Source organism: Molossus molossus, unplaced genomic scaffold (genome assembly GCF_014108415.1).
Source record: "Molossus molossus isolate mMolMol1 unplaced genomic scaffold, mMolMol1.p scaffold_m16_p_12, whole genome shotgun sequence".
NCBI lineage: Eukaryota > Metazoa > Chordata > Mammalia > Chiroptera > Molossidae > Molossus > Molossus molossus.
The window spans coordinates 5,493,714-5,519,102 of NW_023425347.1; positions in this window are offsets into that span (position 1 = coordinate 5,493,714).

The window sequence follows — 25,389 nt, forward strand, 5'->3', positions numbered from 1 at the left end:
GAACATAACAGTCTGAGGAATGGGGTAGTCCCAGAGACATGGAAGTGGGGTACAGACTTCCAGAAGAGAGGGTGATGGGGGAGAGATAAACCACAGAACTTATATGCATGTGTGCATGAACAATGGACATGGACAACAAAGCTGGGGACAGAGTGGGGAGAAAAGGAGAAACATCTGTCACAAAAATAAATTAATTAATTAAAAAGAAAAAATAAAATAAATAAAAATAAAACAGACATGATTGCCTTGGCCATTGCTCAGTGGTTAGAGCATCGGCCCCATGACCAAAGAGCCATGGGTTTAATTCCAGTCAAGGGCACGTTCCTTGGTTGCGATTCAATCCCCAACCCTGATGGGGTTCCGGCAGGAGGCACCTATGGTTGTGTCTCTCTCACATCGATGTTTCTTTCTCTCTCTTCCTCCTGCTCTATCTGTGTCCTGGGGTGAGGATAAAAGGAAAAAGAGCTGACGATCAGGAACAGATTGCGAGGCCTCCAGGACTGTGCGGCGTTGGGCAGGTGAGTCCGCTGAGCCACGCCAAAGCCCCTTCCACAAATGGGGTAACAGGTGGCCTCAGGGGGTGGTTGAGAGATTTAAATGAGATTATACAAATAGTGCCTGACACAGAGTAAGGAATAGACCAGTGTCAGCGATTTTAGTATTGTTACTTATTTTGGTGTGCATATCATTAAAACATTTTGTAAATTTCTGAAATGTAAATTTGCCGTCAACGCTTCCACCCCTAAGCACTCGCTGCCAGCAGAACCATGGTGCTGTCTGAGCAGCTGTGGCCACCGGATGGGGTGTTTTCAGGTAGGATAGGAAAATAGACGTAAAGATGTCTATCTCTGTGTGTACTCATATGCAAACAACATGCTCATCCATGGCTTTTCTACAGAAAGTGTCATTTCCTAACAAGAAAATGGTATATATTACAACTCAGTGTTTTAAACGACACCTGTTAAGAGTAAGAAAAACACAAAAAAGCTCTAAGCATGAGTTGCATAGCCTTGTCACTAATTAACTGTTCCACTTATCTAAGCAGTTAATTGGTGCCTGCCTTTGACCCCAGACCATTATCTGGCCCTCACAGTTGAATGACCCGACCCATCTGTCCCAGCAGGGACCACTTCTTGTTCCAGTCTGTATCTCCAAAGCCGATAGGCTGCCTGACACAGTAAATGTTTGCAGAATTTAAGCTACAACCTCTTGTTATTCTCTTGATTTATTCTCCCACAGCCATCTGGAACCCTAAGCCTCGCTGAAGGGGGTGACTTCACCATCTGTCTTCAAAATAAACTACTTTAAGGGGCTACAACTTTTCCCTTGTAGCATTGGCAAATATCTACACTACATAATGTTCTCTTGTAGGATGTTTTAAACGAGGTGTTGTCATAGACTAACGAGCAGGGTGGGGAAACCTCCCAAGGCCAGGACTGGCAACTAGCCCATTGAAAGAGGTACTGGGGGGGGGGGGTGGCCAGGGAAAGGTACACACCTGTCCCCTAGGTGGGCTGTGAAGAGCTTCAGGGCCTCAATTGTAACACCTACAAGGGCCACTGGAAGAAGGAGCCTCCATCCTGAAAGCACCTGGGTCCTGGGAAGGTTCCAAAGACAGACCCAGACACTGGGACCAGGGCACAAACCCATCATTAGAACTGGGTCACAGTGGGACCAAGGAGAGGTCTGCCGTCAGACTGGCACATGATGTCACACCCACCACCTCAAGTAACAGAGTGCAGGCCTCAGCTTATATTTACGTCAAACATCCCAAACATCCTTTACATTTGATGACAATCTACCCTATCATTTTTGTACAGTGCAGTAACAAAGAAAAACTTATTTTTTATTTATATAAAAAAGATTTATGATGTGCAAGTGTACATTGTCCTGGGCCATTTGTAATGTAGCTTTATTTAATCTGTGCAAACACTCCATTAGAGAAACATTATTATCCAAATAAAGAACTAGAACATGGTAGAGCTGAAATTCAAACTCAGCTTTTATCTGATTCCAATATTCATGTTCTTTTTATTACAAGACATGGGCTTTCAACTATTCATGTGCGTGGAGACCTCTCTTTCTACTTATATTTTAATCTCCAAGAGGGCAGAATTGTGTCTTAAATTGAATGGTACTCCTTGCACTACCTAGCCTAGTTTTGATTATGAAGTAGGTTTAATAAATACCTTTAAACTGATGCTAAATCAATGGCCATCGGTCTCCGGGAAAGCAATTTCAATGGAAAGAATGACCTCACAGTGCCCACTGCCTGGAGTGTGAACTCACAAGCGGAAGGGTTTTCTCTAAGAAACGTAATGTGGCAGAAATATGAAAACTGCTACCCAAGCCAATTCACTGCTTCAGATGTTGTATGTGCAGCTCCATACCAACTATCTGAAAGCCACAGTAGAGTTTCACTGGCTGACCAGCACGGGGAGACACCTAGGGTAACCACGGAATGAAAAGCACGGCTCATAGCTGAGCCAAAGGGAACTGGGCTGGGCCTCAGCATGAAGTAAGGGCCTTCGAAGTTGGGTCCAGACCTCCTACCCCACTTCGACCAGAGCAATTCCACTGCACCTGTTCCCAGCTAAAAGTTAACATTCCTCATGTTGTTATGATGTTCCAGGCACTGTGTCCGGGGCTTTAAAGGTATTTCATTTACAGCTTACAACAATGTTAGGAGATAGGCACAATTACTCTCATTTTTAAAGTGAGAAAATGAAATCTTAGAGCAGTTTTGGAATGTGCTTCTCAAAACAAGTAAAGTGGCGGGCCTGGACTTTGAACCCCAGAGGGCTATCCACACCGTTACGGCATTTGTGAATAAACTGTCTTTCAACTTCCATAGGGCAAAGCTCTCTCCTTGGTGCCACTTAAGTCCTCACCATGTCAAATCCTCTCATCAGAAGCCACAGATAAAGGCCTGTCCAAACAATTTCTCCAACTGGTCTTTTTTAAAAAGATAAATAAATACAGATAGACAGTGCATGCTGGATATTACACCATTACCTAGGGAACACTTAATTATAGAAGGATATTAATAACGTACTTTAGAATAACATAGTATATATTTTCTGTACTTGTATGAAATGTATAAAACAATGGTGGAAATAGGGAATTTTTATGGAGCAGTGTTGGAGACAGAAAAAAGCAGTGGTTCTCCAGAGGAGTGGGAGAACCAACACTCCTCCCTGCTCCGAGAGACATGCACATGAGGATGCTACCAGTATCTGGTGGATAATGGCCAGTAACGATCTAAACATTTGAAGTGTACAGGACAGCCCCCAGCAACCAAGGATTACCCAGTCCAAACATCTATAGTGCCATGACTCAGAAATCCTGAGACATAAATGGGTTAGTCCATAGGTAAGTAAGTTGGTAGACGGATAGAAAGTTAGTTTAGAGTCAAAAGACTAACTGAAAGTATCATAATTATCCTTCCAGTTTGGGTATGATGCCATCCTTTGGCCATTGGTCAAATCATTCAAATTTAATAGGTCTTTATAAGCAAGTAATAATGTTATCATTCATATTTAGGAATAAATTATCAGTCATATCGAGGAGTAATGTGGAGTCTTACAGAAATGGCAAGTACTTATCAATATCCAAGATGCAGTTATGAGAGAAAAAATGTATAAAAGATTATTTCAAGATTCTGAAACTAATTAGAAAAGTAAGGCACCTTTCATGGAAATAAAGGAGTTAGGAAAGGCAATGAGTTGTGTTTTGTGTTTCTGGACATGCTGAGTTTGAGATGACCGTATGTCCAAGCAAAGTTGCTTGGAAAATGGTCGAACACATAGGGCTGGAGAAAGAATAGTAGATCTAGAGATCGGAGTCTCAGCTTTGAAGTAATAGCCGAAGTCATGAAAGAAAGATTGTTTATTGAGGACAAGAAAGTGGTAACATCGATGGGAACATTGGCTTTGGAGATCATCCCCGGGAAGAGCTAAGAGGAAAGAGAATCAGTAAAGAGACAAAGACCAGAAACTTCGATATCGCCAGGGCTCAGGGAGGAGAGCATTTAAAGAACAGTGTGGTCATCATACCAATGCTACAAGGAGATCAAGAGAAAGAAGGTGGAGAAAAGACCAGATGTTTTGCCAAATGACTGGTGGTCTTTAGGAGTGCAATAGAAGCAGGTAACTAAGGCCCTGGCTGGTTTGGCTCAGTGGTTAGAGCATCGGCCTATGGACCAGAGAGTCCCGGGTTCGGTTCCTGCTAAGGGCACGTACCTCAGTTGTGGTTTGTCCCTAGCCTGGTTGGGGTTGTGCAGGTGGCAACCAGTCAATGTGTCCCTCTCACATCGATGTTTCTCTCTCTCTCTTTCTCCCTCTCTTCGTCCCGCTCTATTTGAAGATAAATGCAAAAAAAAAATGTCCTCGGGTGAGGATAAAAAGAGAGAGAGAGAAGCAGGTAACGAAGGAGTAGATAATTTTTAAGATGGAGACATTCTAAGTAGACCAATTGTTTGAGAAATAGAACAATGAAGGGAAGCCAGTTGGGATAATACCTAGGCAGGGCTAGTTAAGCAAAAATGTTTTTGCTCTAAAATGAGAGCTATTTTGATATGTTCTTTAAAAGGGTGTGGGGGTGTTAAAAAGAAGTGATCTCGATAGAATCAATTGCTCTTATTCTATGAAAACAAGAAAAAAAGAATGTTTATAACTATGTGAAATGTTAAAGTAACAAAGAAAACTAGTTCACCCTGTATATTAGACAAGAATGATCAGATATTTACATTTATTTCCTAATCTGCCTGAAAGAATCAGAATCTTATGGGTCTATTTCCAATTATTAAGGAATAAACCCTGCTCCATAGATAGCTGGACGCCCCAAGGGAAGCGACCTCCGTGTGGGTCACATCGACACCTGTGAAACGGGCCTGTTTCTCTGTTCGGAGGAGGTTTCCCGCTTCCAGGAGAGACTTTCGCAGGACACTTGGCATGACCTCGCAATCGGTGCTTAGATTTAAACACAAGGTCATATGTTAGCTTAGTAAATGTTCCTTAATGCCAAGGGGGAAACAGTGAGACTGGCCGGAAATGATTCCAGTGACTGACAGTCTATAAAAGAAAAGTGGTGCAGTTTGAATTACAATACTCCTGGTGATAAGCATAGCAGGATCACACGTTTGCTACTTCGGCAAGGCTCACCCCAAGTTCAATTACATGAGCATCCTTTATAAAACTTGTTACAGAGTCAGGAAACCCAATTCCAACCACTGTGATGGCAAAGGTAATTTCCACATTCTTAGCAAAATCCAGAAACCTGGGTCAAGGATAATCATCACCCAAATTAATTGTTGACTTGAACTAAAAATTTATATCTATCCATTTTTTATACTCACTTTATTCCAGAAAAGATTTAATGTTAAATGTATTTTCTTTGTAAATATATAGTCGGTCATAGTATAATAAATGACTAAAACATGAATAAACATGGATAAACATGGAATAAATACAGAGTGCTTAAATTTTCACAGGCACATCCTCTGTTGGAAAAGAAAACATGTAAAGAAGACAGAATTCATGTTTGAGAGTAAAGTGAGTAGTTAGAGATCATCTAATTCCCCCTCCTAACCCCCAATTTGTACAACATTAGCAAACTGAGGCCAATTGGCTAAAACATTCCTTTAACTTTGATTTCAAAAAGAAATAGGACCACTGTCATAGTTATTTTATCTTCAATATAATTTTATTTCCATTCCTGAGAGTTATCCCTATGGGTGGCATAGATTTTGTTAATAACAACAACAACAAATAATAATAATAATATCTTGGATTTGTGTTGGTTCCAAATCATTTTCAGAAAAAACAGCGATACTATTGAAATTTCATGATTCCTCTCATGAGCACATTAAGGCATAAATGAGCTCATTTCCCTCCTTCAACCCCCCTTAGTGGAGGCAGAGGAAGAGCTTTCTCACTGCGAAGTGCTCTGGTGGAAGGAAGCCAGGCTGGAGAAGAGAGGCGGCGGACAGTAAGTCCTCCCCACCCCTGGCCTAGAAAGCACAGCGAGCTAGCTGGTGGGAATACACAATGACACGGCTCGACTTGGCTGAAAACCCAAACACAGCAATAATCACACAGAAATTCAAGGAGGAATCAGGCTAGCTATGGGACCAACCATAGGAGTCAGCGTAGGCCCAGTGAGGAGATTCCTTAGTATTACTTGGTCTCTGAACTGAAGCTAGCCCTGGGAGGTTTGGTTCAGCAGTTAGAGCATCGGCCCAAGTCATGGGCTTGATTCCAGCCTAGGGCATGTACCTTGGTTGCAGTTTAGTCCCCAGCCCTGATCGGGGTCATGCAGGAGGCAACCAGTAGGTATGTCTCTCTCACATCCATGTTTCTCTCTCCCTTTCTCTCTCCCTCTTACTCTATCTGAAGATAAATGGAAAAATATTCTCCAATGAGGATTAAAAACAAAAAGAAGGAAAGAAAGCCTACAAAATATGCAAATCACACTGAATTTAAACTCTTAGACTTCTGACATTTATTAACTTAAATAAGTTATGTCTTTTCCATTTGCTTTGTAGTCCTTAATACAGATCAATTTTTTTTTTTTTTAATTTTAGAGAGGTTGGGGGCGGGGCATGGATGTGAGGGAGAAACACTGATCCTGTGTCTCCTGCACATGCTCCACCAGGAACCGAACCCGCCACCTTCTGGTGTACGGGACAACATTCCAAGCAACCGAGCCATGCCAGCCAGGATCAGATCAATTATTAATCAAGAAAGAGCAGTATTGGAGAGGAAAAGGGGAGGAATATGCTGAATTAACATCTACATTTAATGTAAAAAATTGTTTCCTTTCAGGAAAATGCATTCACCTGAACTAGGCCAACTCTGTCAGTGCTTTATTGCCAGACCTATGAACTGAGAAGTTTTCATAAATGGAAGAGTTATATCACTATATGAATTACAGTGAAATAAGTGTACTTGCAAAGAGTATTTTTCAAATTGTGTTCCAAGGGAAACCAGAGAGTATATAGGTGTTTGGAGAGAAACAACATTTCTGTAGCCAGACAGCACATTCTGTATCTCCTCTTAGAGATTCCTAATCAAGAGTGTATTTGACTACAGAACCCTATTTTCCTGAAATTCCTACTAAAACTCCCATGGGTCTCAGGTTCCCTGAACACCAGTTGCAAGCATGATTCCAAATCCTCTAGAACAGACTATTATAAGAAGTTGGGATAGTCCATTTGGGACTTGATTTCACCAACAGTTTGCTTGGTAAAGTCTTTCTTCATAAATAATTCCGAAGCAAACCTCTGCCCAGGTCAAGGTAAAACATCAACTGGTCAGGGTTAACAAGGTTTGGACCAATGGAGGTTTAGGAACAGAAGTGGGCCCCTGCAGAAAGGGTGAGGAAACCCCACAGCCACGCCCATGTCAGCTTCTCTGAACACACCCAGTAACCTTTCTCATGGCTCCTGCCCATACTACCCTGGTCCTTGGCAAGACTGAACTTTGTGACCTTGACTCAATACGGTTCTCTACTCAACACCATCTCCTTCTCCCACGTAAACCATAAGCTGGTCCCCGCTTGCACATTGTCCCTTGTCAAAATCTGCTTTTGAAAAGAATCTGATATAGAAATCTCATCACGACTCAATGGTCTGATAACACTTTAAATGTTACCTCTCCTAAAGGTATTTGCATTTTAATAGGAGAAAATAACTCAATCTCTAGTTGAAGAATACAGAACTCCTGAGCTAGAAGGGACATTATAAAGTTAATGACCCAAAATCACACCACTAAGTAGAGACCACATCAAAGTCTCTAAAATCTCAGGCCAGTTTACCACATTCCTCGCCACCCTCCTCCTAAGTACTTTAGGGAAAAAGAGGAATTCTGGGAAGTTACCTACTCCTCCTACTTTTAGGACTGACCTCAAAGGCTCCATCGGAGGGTCACTCTCAGAACTGCGGATACCAAAGCCCTGTTTGCTCAGTTTTTCTCTTTGTACATCTAAGGGGAGGGAACAATGTTCTAGACATCCAACCAGCACCCACTCTGTTCCTGTTACCGTCTTGACGCCACCAATACAATGTGGATTGGAGATGAAGTCCCTGCCCAGTGGATCTGACACTGCAGTGGGGAAGACAGAAAAAAACAAGAAAAGTAAACACACAAAAATAAAGTCAGGTGGTGAGCAGTGCTGTGCAGAGAATAAAGCAAGACTGATGGAGTGAGAGAGGACACTCTCATAGATGCAGTGGTCGGTAAGGTCGCCCTGAGAAGGTGGAATGAAGTCAAGTCCTGGATTGTACAAAGAAGCACATGGAACAGCCAGGGGAAGGTGCTCCCAGGCAGAGGGAACAGTGAGGTGAGGGGCTGACGCCAGAACCAAGTGGGTGAGCCCCACAAAAGGCAAGAGCTGGGGAGGGGGCCTGCAGAGCAGGCAGGACCGGAGCCCGCAGGGCTGTGGGCCAGCGTAAGAAGCCTAGACTTAGTGCTGAGGACACTGGGAACCCTTGGAGGGCTCTGGTCGAGAGTGACCTGATGTTAACACGGGGTTTTTAAAGGCCACTCCGACGGTGGTATGAAGAAATCAGACCAGGACAGAGGGTGGGGCCGCGTGGAAGCAGCGAGGTCAGCCAGCCGATCGTAGCAGCCGACCAAGGAGGTGACGGCAGAGGGGACCAGGCAGTGGCGGGAGGAGCGGGGTGAGGAAAGTAAAGGGATCAAGAAGAATCATGTGTTGGAAAAACGGGTGCTCATCCCCGAGATGGAGAAGAGGGGGGACAGGGCCAGGGTGCAGGCGGCAGGAAAGGAAAGTGATCATTCACGCATTTTTAAATTTGAGGAGCTACACACAACGTCTAGGTAGCAAGGTCACGGAGACAGTTTGGTGCACAGGTCGAGGTCTCAGGAGAGAGACCAATGTGGGACCCAGCAGAGGGCAATTAATTTCATTAGTAGCATTTTGGGTCATCAGGGAGACTTCCTGGAGTAAAGAGCAAGGGGGGGGGGGTAGCTGAGGCCTGTGTCCGGGAGCACACCAGCACCCACAGATTGGGAGGAGAAGGAGACTGACAGGAAGCTCTCAGTGAAGTTAAAATAAGTAAAAACATAAACAAAACAAAGCAATGTTGTATGTTCCAGAAGCCAAGGAAGAAAGAGAGTGATCAATATCAACTAGGCTGCCTGCTCCTGAGTGGCAGGAAGGAGCGGATCACCGAGCAGGCAATCTGGATTCGCCGCCCAAACGGCAAGACGGGGCGTGGAAGTGGTCCAGACACTGCGCACGAAGAGCTCCGCTATGAACGGGAAGAGAAAAATAAGCCAGTGGCTCGCATGGGTGGAGGGTCCAAGACGGGCTCTTCTACGTGGAAGAGAGTCTGGGCTGTTAGTAGGCTGTTCGCGATGAAAAGAGAAGGGGAAACGAACGATGCGAGAGACACAGGACTTCACTGCGCCGCGGACGCGTCCGGGGGGAGCGCAGGGACCAGCCCCAGAGGAGGCATCGTCGTGGCGAAGAGCAGAGCTGTCCACCCGGCGTAGGGATGCGGAGGGTCCGCCTACAGACATAAGCGCAGGCACCGAGCTATTTTATTTCTATCACTTCTGTTTCCCCAGTCAAATGGGAAGCCAGATCGTCAGCTGGGAGTGAGGATAGGGAAGCACGTTGTCACCTAGAAGAGGAAAGACGTGCAGGAAGCCAAGCTCCCGTGAGAGCTCTGGACGCGAAGTGGGGCAGAGCGGTCCCCTGCTGGGACACGGACACGGCAGAGCGGTCCCCTGCTCGGACACGGACACGGCAGAGCGGTCCCCTGCTCGGACACGGACACGGCAGAGCGGTCCCCTGCTCGGACACGGACACGGCAGAGCGGTCCCCTGCTCGGACACGGACAGGGCAGAGCGGTCCCCTGCTGGGACACACGGACCGGCAGAGCGGGTCCCCTGCTCGGACACGGCAGAGCGGGTCCCCTGCTCGGACACGGACAGGGCAGAGCGGTCCCCTGCTCGACACGGACACGGCAGAGCGGTCCCCTGCTCGGACACGGCAGAGCGGTCCCCTGCTCGGACACGGACAGGGCAGAGCGGTCCCCTGCTCGGACACGGCAGAGCGGTCCCCTGCTCGGACACGGACAGGGCAGAGCGGTCCCCTGCTCGGACACGGACACGGCAGAGCGGTCCCCTGCTCGGACACGGCAGAGCGGTCCCCTGCTCGGACACGGACAGGGCAGAGCGGTCCCCTGCTCGGACAGGGCAGAGCGGTCCCCTGCTCAGACACGGACAGGGCAGAGCGGTCCCCTGCTCGGACACGGACACGGCAGAGCGGTCCCCTGCTCGGACACGGCAGAGCGGTCCCCTGCTCAGACACGGACAGGGCAGAGCGGTCCCCTGCTCAGACACGGACAGGGCAGAGCGGTCCCCTGCTCGGACACGGACACGGCAGAGCGAGCGAGCTCGGGCTGAGCGCAGCTGGAGGGTTGCCAGGAGCGTGGAGGTGCACGCAGAGCAGTGGTGACAGTGACGTGCCTGGCACCGAAGCCAGGTGCACGATGCCCGCGCCAGAGAGTCAGGAGGGAGGGAAGGCTGACGGGAAGGGGAGAACAAAACGAGCAGGCTGCCAAGATGGGGGCGGGCCAGGGCATGGCAAGTCTAAAAATGACCCTGCAAATAGATGAATAAAATGAGGTGGACGGAAAGGTCAATGAAAGTAAAACTAGGCAGATTTGCGGAGGCCAGGACGCCCAAGCAGCATCCACGTGGATTCGAAGTTGCCCTGAGTGAAGGCAGGAGTCGAGCTGAGGGAGAAAGCCAGCCAGCAGGTAAACCTGCAGTGACTCTGACAGCGACCAGGGGTTCACTAGGACAACTGGACAGAGAAACGCAGAGAGCGGGATTGTCTGAGGGTGTGGAAGACAGAAAGGGGGATTTTCAAGGCAAACAAGAGAAATGGTGGGAACAGCAAAGAGGATCAAGGTGAGCACTTAGCTCCACCTCCAAGCCTGAAGTTCTGTGAGGGTTGGGAGAAGGCAGCTACTTGAGCACCTGAGGGACAGCAAGGCCAGCAGGCTTGTGGTAGAGCAGACAGGGAATTAATAACACTGCTGGTGGCGTTAGAGTGAAGCAGAGGGGACTGTCTCCGGTCGTGTATCCCACAGTTTCTCAGCCTCGGCACTACTGACAGTTCGGGCCAGATAATGTTGCTGTGTGGGGACTGTCCTGTGCATTGGAGGATGTTTAGCAGCATCCCAAGGCGTCTACACACACACACACACACACACACACACAATTATGACAACCAAAAATGTCTCCAGCTATTATCAAATGTGTCCTGGGGCACAACCACTCCAGTGGGGAACTCTGACCTATCCCTCACGACCTTGGTGGCATTCCTCTTTGGCCCTATGAAGTACCTGGTAAGCTGAGCCATGGAAGAGAGAAAAATACACCCCATGAAGAACTAGCTTCTTCCAAGAACAAGCATCAGGTTGCCCTGTGGTCCAGTATTACTTCTGTTTTAATAACAATCTGAAGAAGGCTACCTAAAGAAACAACTATTTGTCCCCCATTTTCACTTGCCCTAAACACTGGAGTAGAATTGATTTACTGTAGATCTCACCAGTTTTCTCAGCACTTAACAGCTAAAACTTCCAGAGGCGGAGCGTAAGTCACAGAAATTAACCTACAGGTCTCCACAATGTCATATGAAAACCTGCCACTGGGTTTCCTAGGGAGGACTAGCCTTCTACCCAGACTTACTCTGCAGATTCTACACGGAGTAGAGCAGCGCACTACTGAGTGTGAACTCGGGGAGTAACTGACAACAGGACAAGCGCGCACCCTGCAAGCAGCATACACTTGGGTCACAGCTGGCAGAGAGCCTGATGTTTACCCCGCATGTAGCACATCACGGTGTAACCAGTCCAGTCCAGAATTACTGCTTCCCAATAACTGTGGAATCACCCTGTAATCTGTGTGTTTAGAAAAGGATAAGATACACACAGAGAAAAACAATCACACACCATTTCCTTGAAGTAACCAGAATGACATCTAAAACAAACAGTCTCCTTTGGGAAGCTAATTTCACCAAGGTTAACCATTGATCAGCTGGGTGACTCCTTCATGTACTGGGTGCCAACACTCAAAGCTAAGAATTGAAGCCTCATCAAGAATGTTTCTAGGAGGTAGTAGTCCTTGGGACTTGATCCAAAAGAACAAACTTCCTGGAGTGTTATAGTCTACAGCTGGAAACTTATGGGTGGGTGACCTCATTTATAGAGAAACTGTATTTCCAACTCCCTCAATGCCCTGACTTCATTCCATCCTGGGGATTTTATTTGAACTCACACTTCTGACTCTGAGGATCAAACTAGAAAAGACCATTATCAAGTAGACTTAGATATTCAGCAAATGCATCTGTTCCTTGTCTTGCACCTTTATCTGCTGGTTAGTTGGATGGTCATTGGAACCCAACTCTTTCAAAGGTTGGGCAAGAGAAAAAGAGGCTGTGAAACCAAAGAAGTCTGCTGCCCTGTTAATGAACCACTCTTCAAAGAGGTGCGTGGCAGGTGAGGGCCAGGCGCAAGCAATATCAGAGATGATCTGTGGCCTTTACACAGCCCTGCGCTCCAGCCTCCACTAGCACCGTTGGCTAATGGCTTTCTGAATAGTCCATCCTGGAATCTCCAACTCCCTCAAGGAGGGCAGAGCCTCTGTCCAACAATTGCAGAGCACTGAACGAGATGTTGTGCACCATCTCCTTCTCAAGAGGCATGCTCTCCAAATGTGCCCATGGGGACGGGACGCTCACGCAAACACCCTTCCCTCGCGGGAGACTCAGGGGAGGGACCATGCCTCAGCTGGTTCTCTGTGCTCTGCAGCCCAGGCACCCCTGTCCTTTTCCCCTCCTTTCCCTGTGTGGGACATGGGGAGTTAGAAGGGAGAAAATGTTTCTGTGAAAAACAATTCTGAGCCAAAGAACTTTTTCATCCAAAACACTTTTCATGCTACTCTGGTCAGAGAGTAGAGTGCTGGTGCAGAATTCCCAGCAGGATATGGGAAAAAGTACCTGGGTCCCTGAGGAAAGTTTGTCACCAGATTAAGAGCAAGAGTATTTATTTTTCTGTTCATTACTTCAGTTAAAGAATTTATCAGCACGTGTTTGTTGGCACCTGCCATGAATCTAGCTCTGTGGTATGGGTTTCAGATAAGAGACAAAATAAATAGAAGACTAGTTCTTTCAACAAGATTTGAGTATCTACTATGTGTCAGGCCCTAAACATACCAAGGCTAAAGAGACTCAGTCCCTGGTGATGAGGAACTCAGCCTAACGGGAAAGGCACATGTCCACCAGTGTTTCTCAGCCTCGGCCACTGGCATTGGACCAGATCATCCTTTGCTGCGGTCTGTCCCGTGTGTTGTGAGATGTGCAGCATCCCTGACCTCAACCCACAGGAGTTGTAGCACCTCCTCCCCAAGTCGTGACAACTAAAAATGTCTCCAGATATCACCAGATGTTTTCTAGGGAACAAAATCGATGCCCCTACCCTCCCTGCTTTGAGAAGCATGGACATAGACAAATATTTGCAGTGTTGCATGATACATTTAGTTGTCAAGTTATATACAAACTGTGGTCGTCATTAAAAAGGGAGTCTAAACATCTTTGCCTAGAAAGGAACTCAGAGGAGGTGATGCAGGAACCGGGCCTTGAAAAGAAAGCAGGGATGGACGCAGAGAGGAGAGAAGGAGTGGAGTGTGCTGTCCCAGCAGAGAGACAGTGTGCAGAAAACTGGGAGCAAAAATGCAGGAAACTGCAGCGTGAGAGGGGGGCTGGAGGGAGAAGCAGCCGCCAGATTTCAAGGCAACCACGGAAAAGAGGTGGGCCTCCTGTCATCTGAAAAAGATGGACATGGATGGAATATTTTAAGCAGGGGTATGACATAAAGAAAGTGTTTTATCTTGTATTGCACTGACAGACAGGCGTCACCATTGCTCCAAGGAAACTGAAGCGCAGCAGGGGAGAAAGTCACAGCGAACCGCTGGCCGCGGACCCGCGTCCTGCACGGATATAACACCGCGACCTGGACAGAAGAGTCATTATGGCCATGTTAAAAAAATCAGTGATTCTTCTCAAAAATAATATGAATGTTATGGTTTGTATTACTGCTTTTTATTTTGGTGAAGCAGCTTCTGGCTCTTTCCTCACCAGGATGCGGGGCTTTGGATCAGGACAGTGTTTGGTTTCTCTCTGCGCCCAACAGCTAGCAGACAGCGGGCGTGTTGCAGCCTTGGTATCCCTGGAAGATTGATGTTTGAGGGGTCTGCAAACTTTTTTGATAAAGGGCCAGACAGTAAATACTTTTGGTTTTCCAAGCATGGCAGTCTTTGTCCCAACCATTTGGCTCGGCGGCTGCTGCTGCACAAATACAGCCACAGATCAAGTGGATGAGTGAGACCATGTTCCAATAAAACTTTATTTATAAAAATAAAGGCAGAAGGCTAGCTTTGGTGAGTTTTGAAAACTTCTGTTGCAGACAAAGGTGCTCTCGGTGTGTTCAAGAGGCACAGTTACTCAAGAATATTTTCTGAAAACAGACATCTCCACAATGGAGGGAAGGCAACCTTTTGGTCCTGAGTTCAAGTAATTCATCTGCTCTTACTCACTTGCTCTAACAAACTCAAAGCGATGGATGGCTGGAAACAGAAGACATCCAACTCTACCCTTTCCTTTCACTGCTGAGGAAGGAAGTCTTCATCACCTAGAGTCTTGCCCAAAGCTCCGTGGACAACACTCTAGTTCACTCTGGTGGCACATGTGTAGGGAGAGATCCCAATGCCAGTGACTCAGGTGCAGAATTCCCTAAGCATCTCTGCCTCACTCTTGTGGGAAGTGGCCAGCCTTTCCCCCCAGAGGGAGATGCTCCGGGGTTAGAAGCGAAGCAGTCACTGAGCCCAGCTAAGGTGGGATGCGAGGCAATACCATCCGCCTTGCATCACCCCCAGGCCAGCAGGGCGTTGGGGCCAGCAGAGTCTGTACTAACGCCAGCCGGGCCCCTCCCAGGTTCTGGAAAATGCCAGGGGGAAGGAGTGCCTAGGCCGGCTGCCAGGCACGCGCTGCGGCGTCCGTCCCTTGAACTTGTGTCCATCCATCAGGAGGGCCAGGACACCAGCTGTCCGAGAATGGCGTCCCTTTCCATCACGAAGCATCACAGCACCCAACCAGGAGATCTTGAAGGATCTACTTCCTGTTGATTTGGGAGAGAGATGTAATTTGGTTCCCATAGCAGACTTTCTAACTTGATACCAATGAAAGGTTGTCCGAGTCTCTGAGGTGCTCAAAACTCTGAGGGCCAGCTTCTCTTGCTCCTTGAAATAAGACCAGTCTGCTGTTTTTCTTCTGTTTTACAAATGGAAAGACAGGGCACCTGGAACCAACCCAGACAATTTTCCAGCTTGTATGCAGGCTCCATGCCTCTCTCTCCTCCCTGGGCCTGTCACTGCATGAACTCGGGGCATTTTGTGGTTGAGAAACGTGTTCTTTGCTGATTTTGTTGCTGCAGTCTTTGGGGTGGTTTCCTTCCCGGGTTCTAACGTAACCAGATATGCAGGACAACGCACAGAAATGGCATTTCAGGTAGAAAACATGTAACATAAGAGTATAGAAATCCAATGTCAAATTTTCCTTCAAACAACTTGGAGTCAGGAGGCAGATTTAGAAAGTGCTAGCAAGGTAAACGCCCAGGGCCTTCTTCCACAGGGCGACAAGGTACAACGCTATCTTTCCATCTCCTGTCAGCCCGAGTGTTAAGTCAACCACCCCTTCCCTTAGCGCCTTGAAGCTGGGTCACAAGCTGACACACCCACCTTACGTAAACTGCTTCGCTCTCACCTGCACACCCCAAACTTACACTCAAGTGACAGGCTCTCATTAGAAGTTTATCCACATTTTTATTTCAAAGACTTCTCGTGGTCAGATGGCATCCTCAGAGTGGGACAGAAGTGATATCACAAAGGCCCCCTGCAGCTCCTTACGGCTTTCAAATGATCTGGACTTCTTAGATGTGTCGGGACAGATACACCTATTGTTTTGAAAAGGCTAATTAATTTAAATTTAAGAGATTCACAATTCTGTTTTATTTTAGGGTCCATCTGGAAACAAGAACACTGAAATAATGTGTTTTTCTCTCATCCAATTTTTTTAATAAATCAAAATGAACTATGTCTCTGTTGATGCAAAATACAAAATGTTACAATATCTGGTATCTTGTCTATGCTTTGCCTTCTCCAAACCCCAAAGACCTTCATTGAAAGTCCATTTTTGTTCAGCAATGCCCCTTCTGAGCCGACTGCTGTGGGGACACAGCCTTGCTGACACGCCCCTCAGCCTGTGCCTCTCCCTGGACTTCATCTTTGGTGATATGTATTCTCTTCCATAACACAGGTTCTTTTTCTTTTTAATATTTTTTTCTTTATTGATTTTTAGAGAGAGAGGAAGGCAGAGGGAGAGAGAGATAGAAACATTGATGACAGAGAACCTCAATTGGCCTCCTCCTGCTTGCCCCTACTGGGGATTTGGCCCACAACCTGGGCATGTGCCCTGATGGGGAATCAAACTGGCGACCTCTTGGTGCATGGGTCGATGCTCAACCACTGAGCCACACTGGCCGGCCACACTTTCTATCAAAGCCCATCCAAAAGTTCCCAGTCCAGCCTTCTTAGGCTTCTTCACACCTCTCGGAGGAGAGCAGATGTCCTGTCCACTCCACCAAGGAGCAAGACGTGTGGTCGTTGAACTCATTTCCCCCTTTAACTCCCCGCCGCCTTCCCACCTCCTGGAAGTTCTAACTGCCTGGATCTCCCTGGTGAGGCCGCCCCAGCCATCCTGCCAATCCGAACGCAATCGTATTCCCTTTGCGCTCTTACCTCTGAGCATGTTACGGGGGTGGGGAGCCTTTTTTCTGCCAAGGGCCATTTGGATATTTATAACATCATTCGAGGGTCATACAAAATTATCAACTTAATAATTAGCCTGCTCTATTAGGTCAGGCCAATTTGGTGAGGTTAGCTGGTGTTGATTTCTCAGGTCTTACACGGCCGTGGGCCAGATGTTCCCCACCGCTGAAACCTCCGTGAGCAGGAAGGAAGGAGAATCTGAAATGAAAGGGACGTGTAGAAATACATCGGAACTGGAGAGAAGCGCCCAAATGGCACCCAAACGTCATTCAAGCCCGCATCAGTGCCCAGCGGGAGCCGTGGGGACAGCAGCTTCTAGGGACTGACATCATGGCAACCCCGAGCTGTGTGAACAGGACACAGCTATGTGCCGTGGGAGAAGCCAGCGAGGTTGGCGAAGGCCACCTGGGAGGGGTGCTCGGCAGGCCGTTGCGGGCGGGGCTCCAGCCCTGAAGTGTCAACGAGCTGCCTCAGAGATGACGCTTTACAGAAGCCCCTGCCGGTACGGCTCAACAGTTACCGCGTCAGCCCATGGACTAAAGGGTATCGGGTTCGGGTCCAGTCAAGGGCACATACCTGGGTTGCAGGTTTGATCCCCAGACCTGGTTGGGGTCATGTAGGAGGCAACCAATTGATGTGTCTCTCTCACATCAATGTTTCTCTCTCTCTCACATCAATGTTTCTCTCTCTCTCTCTCTCACCCCCCCTCCCTCCCTCCCTTCCACTCTATCTTTTAAAAGAAAAAGTCAATGGAAAATATCTTTGAGTGAAGATTAACAAAAAAAGAAAAAGAAACAGAGAGCCACTAACACAAACAGGGTCTCATTGAAATTGTCATGGGGGGGGGGGGAGGATGTTTCTGCCTCAAAATTTAAGTCAGTCACCTCAGTCACCTCTGGCCTGTGGCAATCAAAGCCTTCCCAACACCCTTCAGCTCTTCTATCATTTTCTGAGGAGATATGTCCCATAGATGCCTCAGCCCTTGTTCCTTCACATGCTCACAGGGGCTCAGCCCCAACCTCATCGCGTTCACTGAAAACACCACCTTCCTCCAGTCCCAAAACAGTGTCTCAGGAGCTTCCACGTTTCGTAAACTTTACAGACACTTTTATGGACTCACCTGGAGAAGCCACGCTCGGCCATACCTGGCTCCGGCTGCCACCAGCTGCCTCTCCATCTTCCGCCCAGTCCCCGGAGGAAGTTCCAGAAAGTTCCAGGAAGTTCCTTCTCCCTCACACAGGGCAGCTTCGAGGGAGAGCCCTCTGCCTTTGAGTCCTGGTACCAGCGCTGTGACACCAGCCCAGTGACTCACTTCCTCTAAGCCTCAGTCTCCCCAGCTATGAAGTGGGTTTCACAGCAGCCACCGTGAGGTTCCCACAGGAAAGTCCGGGAAATACTAGCACAGCATCTGGCACATGGTGCGTCCTCAATCATGCCACTCATCACTTCCTTAGCTTGGTCTGCTCTGCTGTGGCCAGCGGGGCTGGGCGACCTGGCACCACAGCGCCCGTCTGATGGCAGAGAAATGGGAATCTGAGCAAAGCAGAGCATGTGGCTGACTGACAGCCTGCACACTGACCATCCCGGGAGTCCCGGCAGAGATGACACGTGCAGGCAGGGCACAGGGGGCTGGGCGTGGGGCTTAAAGTGGGTGTCAGCCCCTAGCCTGCACCAAGGTCCTGAGTCTCCATAGGTTCTCCTGGCATGCCCAGGACAGGCAGGGCACCGAGGAGCCAACGCCTAGACCATCAAGGCCCAGTGCTGCTCACTGAGCCTGCACGCAAACCAACAGAAGGAAGACACGGAGCCCAAACCACTGTGGTGTCCCCCCTTGGGATTCCTATGTCGTGTTTCCAAACAGGGTCTGAAGAAGCAGGTGTCTAAGGTGCGAACCGGTGCTCCTCACAGATGGTTTGATGTTGCTGGAGTCTCAGGCTGAAGGCAGAGAGAGCAGAGCTGAGCCCTAACAGGTCGCCCAGGCAGGGTCCTTGTCAGCCCCCGTAAGGATCTGTTCTTTGTCCTGTGGACTGTGCGCAGCAGCAATGGGCTTTCCTGCGGCGGGGAAGTGACACAGCGCATTTCTCAGAAAGATCCCTCCGGGACTGGGAAGAGCCAGGTGCTGGATGACAAGCGGAGACAGGCACCCCGGGCAGATGGGAGAAGTGGGGATGCTGAGGACATTTACGAGGGAAACAGCAGCACTGAACTGGGTTCTCCAACTTGATGCTGCCCTCCAGCTGTAAAGTTTGTTCAAAGTCGTCATCTTTTCACCCAAATGTCTCAACCTGCTCTAGTTCCCTCTTTCTCACCATGATATTTTGAGGCTCAAGGGCAAGAACCTTCAGGCTATCTTCTCTCACAAAGTCTCATTAGCCCCCTCCCAGCCCCGTCCACACTGTTCGCCTTTCCCTCCCTCTGCGTCCCTGTGGCCTCTCCCTGTCCCGCCCCCGGCACACCCACTGCCTTCTTCGTGTCCTGTCCAGCCCCTCGTCAGCCTCTCTCGTCCACTGTAACTCATTCTCCATGTGACGGCGGCACACTTGTCCCTTCCAGCCCTGCAGCTGCCCTTAGGGGGGACTGCCACTTCTGCCAGTGTAAATCTGGTATATAGGTGTATGTGACAGGGTTGGCACCATAATGTAGTTATGCAGACGAGTCACACATGTCTAGAGAGCAGCCACTGTGTAGAAAGCAGCTACTCTGTGAAAAGCAGCTACTGTGTTGAAAGCAGCAGTATTGGAGGTAAAATGACACCTCATGAATTATAATTACTGGGTAAATGTAAAATCATCAACTACTGCAAAATATATATATATATATATCTGTGCCATGGGAACCTAATCTGAATGCTGATCAGTCTTTTAATATTCAGTTGTGGTTTATGTGAATATTTCCCCCTTGTGATAGTAATAGGTATGTAAAAAAAAAAAAAAACACAGAAAATGGTCAATCATAGGAAACTTTAATGAACTGTATTGACTAAACTATGCCATGTATCATCTTTTGTATTATTAAAGCTATTGTTATATATTATTTTCATTAACAAACCATCCCATGACAATGGAACTTGTAGAAAAGAACAGTAAGAAAAGAAAATATAGTGAGGATTTTTTACAGTATGGTTTTACCTAAAAAATTACAGGGTCACACAGCAGCAATTGAGAAACTGTAATGTGTTATTTGTTGTGAAGTTCTATCAATCAAAAAACTAAAATGCCATTTTGATAGCAAGCATCTGAGCTTTGCTGGCAAGGATACTGACTATTTTAGAAGCAAAGTTGATGGACTCAAGAAAGACTTGACACTGGTGGTAAGTACCACAAACAAAACATAGCAGCTGTTGAAGCTTCATATTTGGTGGCACTCAGAATCTCCAGAGCTATTAAAACCTCACACCATTGCTGAAGATTTACTGTTGCCAGCAGCCAAAAGACATTGTTCAAGTTATGATTAGAGACAAATTTGTTACAAAACTGAGTGCAATTTCCTTATTTAACGACACTGTCTGCAGAAGAATAGATGACATTTCTGCCAATATTCTTGATCAGGTAATCCAGGAAATTAAATCTGCTCCACTTCCAGTATTTAGCATCCAGCTTGATGAATCTACAGATGTTGCAAACTATTAACAGTTACTGATTTACATGAAGTATATTAATGATGGAGACTTTAAAGATGAGTTTCTCTTTTGCAAACCTCTTGAAACGACAACTACTGCACGTGATGTATTTGACATAGTTGGTTCATTTCTGAAAGAGCATAAGATCCCTTGGAAAAAGGTTTGTGGTGTTTTCACAGATGGTGCTCCAGCTATGCTAGGATGTTGATCTGGATTTCAATGTTTGGTACTGAATGGGTCACCAAAAGTCATCAGAACTCACTGTATGATTCATTGGCAAATATTAGCAATGAAGACGCTGCCACAAGAGTTACAAGAAGTAATGAAAAGCATCATAAGTTCTGTCAATTTTGTAAAGGCGAGCACTTTAAACAGTCAACTGTTTTCGCAACTGTGCAACGAGTTGGATGTGCCAAACAATGCTCTGCTATTTCACACTGAAGTGAGATGGTTGTCAACAGGAAAAGTTTTAAAACGTGTTTTTGAGCTTCGTGATGAACTCAAAACATTTTTTAATCAGAAAGCAAGTCTGCAGTTTGACACTTTTTCAGTGATAAAAGTGAACTGCAGAAAATAGCTTACTTGGTTGACATCTTTTCTTGAATGAGTTCAATTTATCACTGCAAGGACCAGATGCAACATGCTTCAATTTGTCTGAAAAGATCCAATCATTCCAAATGAAACTTCACTGTGGCAAAAAAAATAATAATAATAATTGGATGAAAATAAAATTTACATGTTGCCTACCTTATCTGCTTTCTTTGAGGAACATGACATTGAACCAGACAAAAGGATGATGATGATAATTTCTGTGAAAGAACACTTGCACATGCTTCCAGATGAAATTTCATTGTACTTTCCAAATCTACCTGACACCCCATTTGCACTTGCCAGAAGCCGATTCACAAAGTTGAAGATGTTCCTGAGACAACACAAGAGGAGTTCATTGAACTTATTAACAGTGATACAGTGAGAACTGATTTCTCTACAATGCCAGTTACAAAATTCTGGATCAACTGTTTGCAGTCATATCCTGTTCTGTCTGAGACTGTGTTGCGTCTTCTTCTTCCATTTCTAACAACATATCTTTGTGAAACAAGGCTTTCCAGCTCTTTGGTTATCAAGTCTAACTACAGAAGTAGACTCATTGTGGAAGATGATCTTCGTTGTGCTCTCGCAAAGACTGCCCCGAGAATTTCTAATCTGGGGAGAAAGAAGCAATCTCAACCTTCACACTGATGTTGGCTTTTTATGCATGCTGTCGCAAAATGTAGCAATGTAGTTTACTGTTGTTATATTAAGACTGTTACCCATGCTACACCATGCTTCAAGACAAAATTTCATTTATTTGTAATTAGAAATAAATATTTCACAATATATAATTACATATTGTTTCTGTGATTAATCACTATGCTTTAATTCTGTTCAATTTGTAACAATGAAAATACATCCTGCATATCAGATATTTATGTTACAATTTATAACAGTAGCAAAATTACAGTTATGAAGTAGCAACAAAAATAATTTTATGGTTGGGGGTCACCACAATATGAGACACTGTATTAAAGGGTTGCAGCAATAAGAAAGTTGAGATCCACTGTTCTAGATGCTTCTGTATTCATTATATTACTTTGTGATCAGATGTCTTCACAGTTTTAGCAAAACTTGGCTGACTGTGTTTTATTTACGTGCATTTGTAGACTAAACTGGAGCCACTCAAGGTAAAGTTATAATATAAATTATGTACCTAAGAGGGTAGACTGAGCTATATTTAAACAGGTAACTAATAAATACTTATTGAATTGAATATACTTTTGGAAACATTGAACTTCCATGTTGCCACAACCTTGCAAGGTGGTGTTACTTCCCACACATAGAAAGAAAAAACTGAAGATGACAGATAAGGAAATACCTTGTCAAAAGTTACACAGGCCCTGCTCAGTGTGGCTCTGAGCTTTGCTTGTGACTGCCTTCCAGCAGGTAACTGAAAGAAAACACCCAGCAACCCGCCCAGACTCAAGTCTGTCCTCCATCTCAGGTGAACAAATGAAAGCAGCTGGGGTTTGTCTCTGCAAAGAGCACACACACCACAAATACACCAACACACAGACCTTGAGTAGGAGGTAGAGGTAGTGTGAGGCTACTCTTCCTTCCTAAACCGAAGAGTCTGTGCTAGTAATGTGACCATTGGGTGCTACTGCTTTACTAAGAAAACAATAACCACCATGGCTGGTGTGACTCAGTGGTTAGAGCATCTGCCCATGAACCGAAGGGTTGCGGGTTTGATTTTGGTCAAGGGCACATACGGGTTACAGGTTTGATCCAGATCAGGTTGCATGGGAGAGGCAACCAACTGATGTGTCTTTCTCACAGCATATCAATGTTTCTCTCTCTCTCTTTCTCTCTCCTTCCCTCCCTCCTTTCCACTCTTCCACACTCTCTAAAAAGCAATGGAAAAAATATCTTTGGGTGAGGATTAACATTAAAAAAGAAAGAGAGAGAGAGAGAGAGAGAAGGTGCTGACTGTCCCACAGATGGACTGAGCCCTGGAGGAGGCAGTTAAGGCAGAGATTTGTGAGGGTCTCCAGCTCACCCTCCTCTGCGGAAGCAAATCAAATGCAAACCTGTCTCTTGGAGGCTTCTGGTCTACCCCTTCATGCCCAGTCCTGTGCCATGGGCAACATGCAATTACAAATAAATATGATCCCAAAGTTACCCATAGAATAAAAGTGGTATAAACAATGCTGGAGCCCTGGCCGGTTTTGGCTCAGTGGTTAGAGCGTCGGCTGGTGGTCCAGAGAGACCCAGGTTCGGTTCCCACTAAGGTCACGACGTACCTCGGTTACAGTTTGTCCCCAGACCTGGTTGGGTCGTGCAGGTGGCAGCCACTCGATGTGTCTCTTTCACATTGATGTTTCTCTCTCTCTCTTCCTCTCTTGCCCTCCTACTCTATCTGAACAAAAAATGAAAAAATGTCCTTGGGTGAGGATTAAAAAAACAACAACACCACGCTGGGAATGGCCACATCCATTCTGTGTGGCATGCCTGCCCAGGGAGAGAGGGACTGCATGTGAGAACCACCAGCTTACATAACTACAGCCTTCACAATTTTTTCCTAAAATGTTCAGTAACTTTGAAAAGGTAGCAATTGTTTTAAATATAGTCTTTAGGGATATATATATATATATATTATATAATTACATATATAATATATACACAGGTATACACGGTTGGGCAAAAGGTTTACAGTTGCATGACAACATTTTTTTGAGTTCATACAGCTATTGCAGTAATCATAACCTGCATGTCTTTTCCCATGCAAACAACAAACCTACTTTCATCCACCCCTGTATATATATTTACTGCAAAGATTTTCATTATTTTCAAAGTGAACATTTCATAAAAAGGAAATAGAAGATGCCATGCTTGAAGCTGAAATCCTGACTGGGAAAATCTGAATTCACACGTGAAAAAAGCTATTATCCTAACGTGAATGACTCACTTATTAAGAAGCAGGAAGCTTGTCTTTAAGAGAAGAACATCTGTTCATTCCTCACTGAATTAATAATACTCACAGTATTATTCCTTGTTCTACAATTAACCTTTAGTCATACCATTTTTCTTACATAATTACCCTGGTTGTATATAAAACCTGCATGATCTTTGATCTAGAGCACCCATCCACATGGGACCAATAACACATGGCTGTGACATTTTCAGGAGGGCTAACTTTCTCTGTGATGCTGAAGACATAAAAATCATTAAGCTTTGCTGTTGTTCTGAGCAATAGCGCCTTCCATTTAATTATTGAGAGTAACTCTCTTTGCTGAGAGATTCTTTTAAGGTTAACTATTATATTAAGACAAATGGATCTATTCCTAAGCCTGGAAAGTACAGTATGTAAAACGTCTGAACATTGGATGAAATTGGATGGTTAATCCTCTAATTGCCCATTGAGAAACCATTTCAAGAATAATTACAGTGCCTGGTCTTATTCGTATGCATTGCTAATCCTTTTTAAAATCTTATGAAGTTATTTGGCTCAACAGTATCCTGAGGTTGAAGTTGCCATAGGGTTGACAGATATTTGCTTTAAAATATTGGCCTGGACACACACACACACACATACACACACACACACGGACAAGGACATTTGCTTTCAAAGTGCTCATTGCATTTGAAGAAAGTGTTTATTCATGATTTGGCCTGAGCTGTTTTTTAATAAGTCAGCCAGCCCTTTGTCCTCAGGGGTGGGGTGAACATCAGCACAGACCGACCGAGGAAGGGGAACGCTTCTGCCCCACTCTCAGCCTAGCTGACTCCTACTCACCCAAAAACTTACGTCTCAGGTGATAGCTCTTCCAGAAGTCCTTGCTGAAGACCCAAGTTGAGGTCGCTGCCTCCTTCCTCCTTGTGCCTGGGCCTCCTTCCGCCAGCCTGCGCTTCAGAGGAGCGAATAGGGCACGTGGCTCTCTCCAGGGAGCCAGCTGGGCTTGGAGGAATCTGGGAAGGCTTTGGGGAAAGCCACTTTTCAAAGAACCTCTTGTGGGTTGCCTACCAGCAAAAACTAGAGCAACCCACAGTGATCACTGTGTTAAACCAACTGGCTCGAGCCCTGTGTACAGCACCGAGTGTAAATTACACGAACTTTTAACACACAAAAAGGTAGGCAGATCAACTTGAGTTGCAACAGAGTAAAATATGTGGCATTTTCTTTCTACCCCCTCCCCTGTTTCTTCTTTTCGGTTCTTATTACCAACAGTCCCTTCTCTTCCAAAGCTCCTACAATCAGATGGGTGACTCTGGACTGCCCCAGGTTAAGGTGAAACTAACAAAAAGGGGCTAAAA